We start from the raw sequence: 3,022 nt of genomic DNA on the forward strand, positions 1-3,022 counted from the left end.
TGATTTCGAGATTTGCGTTAAAGCCACCGTGGCAAACTTACTAGTGCCCCTCTTCTTGGTTACCATATCCTTCAGAAATTTCGCGTACGCAGGCATCTCCTCAATCGCTTAACTGAATGGAATATTAATATGTAATTGTTTTAACATAGACATGAAGTGTTGGTATTGTACCTCGTCATTCTTTTTCTTTCCAAGTCTCTACGGGAAAGGTGGTAACTGCACTCTCACGGTCCTCTTTTATGTTGGCTTAAAGGTGGACCCAACTTCTGGCTCTATCGCTTATTTTTCCCTCTCTTCTTCTTGGGTCACCACAATCTCAAGTTCCAACGCAATGGGAGCAGTCCGACTAGGTTCCTTTCTTTCTCCCTCAACAGTTTTTCCACTCCGCAATGTCACAACTTGACATTGCTCTTAACCTGATCCCCTCGGGTTTTGTGGGAGTTCTGTTGAACTCGGTAGAGCAGCTTGCGGTCTGTTCTTTAGCTTGCTTGCAATCTGGCCCATCTGAAACTCTAGATTGCGGATGGACATAGCCTGACTTTGAAGAACAGTTTTGTTTTTCTCTATATACTGCTTCAACAGGCTTTCCAAGGACGAAGATTACTGCGGTTACAAGCTACAGGCTTGATTGCTTGTCTGACCGTTATTCTGCGGGAAGAATCCAGGTGGTCCTTCTTTTTGTGCCATAGATTGGAAATTCTACTGCTGATTCTTCCATGCAAAATTGGGGTGGTTTCTCCATTTGGGGTTGTAGGTATTAAAAAATGGATTATTTTTCACAAAGTAAATAGACTGTGGATTCTGTGGGCATTCTTCCATTGCATGTCCATCACCGCAAGTCGCACACCTTGCGGTGTTCTGATTAATTGCATTTACTTGCCCAGTTTGTGGTGTTGGACTATTGATCGTGATTCCTTGAATTAGGTTCATCATTGCGGTCATCTGATTCTGTAGTGAAGCAATAGTACCATTACTTGCATCATTATCCTTGATTCTCAATCTCTGATCACTCTCTCTCCAATCCTCGTGGTTTTTAGAGATGCGATCCAAGATGTTCTTAGCCTTGTCATACGTCTTGTCTAGCAGACCACAAGCGGCTGCTGCATTGCAGTGGTCTACGAAGCAGGATTTAAACCGTGATAAAAAATTTTCATCTGAAGGCAGTCTGGTAATCCGTTGTGTGGACAGTCCCTGATGAACCTCTTAAACCTCGCCCAGGCATCGCTGAGCGATTCGTCCATGTCTTGTTCAAAACTAGTGATTAGTTTCCTTCGTCTAGCATTTTCAGTAGATGGAAAATATTTCTTCATAAATTTCTCTACGACCTGTTCCCATGAAGTGATCTCACCTGGCTTGAGGGAATACACCCATTTTCTTGCCTTATCACATAGAGAAAATGGAAACAACGTTAGTCGAACTTCTTCAGCAAAGATGTTCGGGAACACAAAAGTGTTGTAGATTTTTATAAAGCTACGGAGGTGGGCGTGTGGGTCCTCGCCACGACTTCCTTTGAATTGTCCTATAGTCTGAATCATCTGTAGCATCACCAGTTTCATTTCGAATCGGCTTCTAGGCACGCCTCATGATTCCTGGAGAGAAATCATAGAGGTTTGGCGATGCATAGTCCCTAATGGGCCTATTACGATCGTTTGCCAGAAGGATTGGATTTGCTATGACGTTGTTTTCGTTTGGTGCTCCGTTTCCAGGCTGCTCCGCCATATCTTCTTTATCTTGCTGTTGTTGTTGGCAGTCTCTTAATCTCCTTATGAACATCCTCTCAATCTCCAGGTCGTAATTCGCCAAAGAGTGAGATTCTGCAAAGAAATCACAAAAATTACCGTTAGCACACTGATTTGCCAAAGTCCACGGCAACGGCGCCAAAAACTTGATGCATTATTTTATGAGGTGGAATTATGGATGAAATGCGATGATGAAAATGCATTGAGCACTCAAGTTTTCTCAGTAGAATCCAAGTGTAAACCCCTTTGAGTTTCCTGGTAAGTCCAGGATCGAACTCAGGGACTTGGAAAATAATATGCGGCGGTAATTTCTCAGAAGACTTTGCAGTAACCAAATAAATTAAGTAGTTGTTGGGAATGTTGTTTGCGGTAATACAAATAAACAAATGCGGCAGAGTTCGTAAAGAGTTGATAAAGCGGAAGATGCGATGAGTATGTGGTGAACGGGTTAAGAAAGGTTTGGCTAACACTTCCTAGGATGCGTTCATGCTATGCGATCATGCAACACACATTCAATAGTAAACCATCTCTCGATGTGAATGCTACGGCTTCTAATGCTAGGACGCATGTGATATATGAGATAAGTCTATAGGACCTACACATAAGCCTCTATTCTTATTTATACGATGAAAAAATGACACACACACAAATTTGGCGACCATATAGTATCATACCTATCTCTAGGGTGCATGCGATGCAGGTTGACAAACAGAGCTTATCTCTAAGTCCCTATCTCTTGTTTATGCAGATCTAATCTTGCTCTCTCAAGTCTAGATTCTAACCTAGCTCTCTCAAGTCTCAGGTTCTTTCTTTAGACTCTCTCTCGAGTAGCTCTAAAGGGATGTTAGGCACAACATAAAACAAAATAATCGCATGAGATGAAGATCCTAGGTCATGTTAGCTTAGTTCTTCTCAACCCATTCGATAAGTTTAGCTACTCATGCGTGCTCAGAGAGTGAACAAATATAGAATAAGAACTTCCATTGTATAAATATAAAGTTGAAGTACAAAATAACAATGCAAGAATAGAATAAAGAGCCTGGTAGCAATCTCTTGCTTCCCAGGCTTTTACACTGTCTTTTCTACTCGTGTTCGAAAGATAATCTCGCTCTCACGAGAGTCGGCCCGCTCTCTTCTTTCTACACCTCCAGTTTCTCCCTCGAGTTACCCTGAGCGATCTTTCGGCATCTCGGCTCTTCTCTTGCTCCGCCTTAAAATAAAAAGGAAAACTATGGACAAGGCTAAACTATGGAGAAATTTATCTAAGTATCCAAACTCCTTTT

The 3,022-nt window shown here is 42.0% G+C and overlaps 1 non-coding gene across 1 annotated transcript; it reads left to right on the forward strand.

Annotated features, from left to right (window-relative positions):
• The first annotated feature begins 1,170 nt into the window (after window positions 1-1,170).
• Window positions 1,171-1,277, forward strand: LOC120087385. The gene has a single exon (XR_005484521.1). It is a non-coding gene; the product is annotated as a small nucleolar RNA R71 (small nucleolar RNA).
• The last annotated feature ends 1,745 nt before the right edge of the window (window positions 1,278-3,022 follow it).

Source organism: Benincasa hispida, chromosome 9, assembly GCF_009727055.1.
Source record: "Benincasa hispida cultivar B227 chromosome 9, ASM972705v1, whole genome shotgun sequence".
Taxonomy (NCBI): Eukaryota; Viridiplantae; Streptophyta; class Magnoliopsida; order Cucurbitales; family Cucurbitaceae; genus Benincasa; species Benincasa hispida.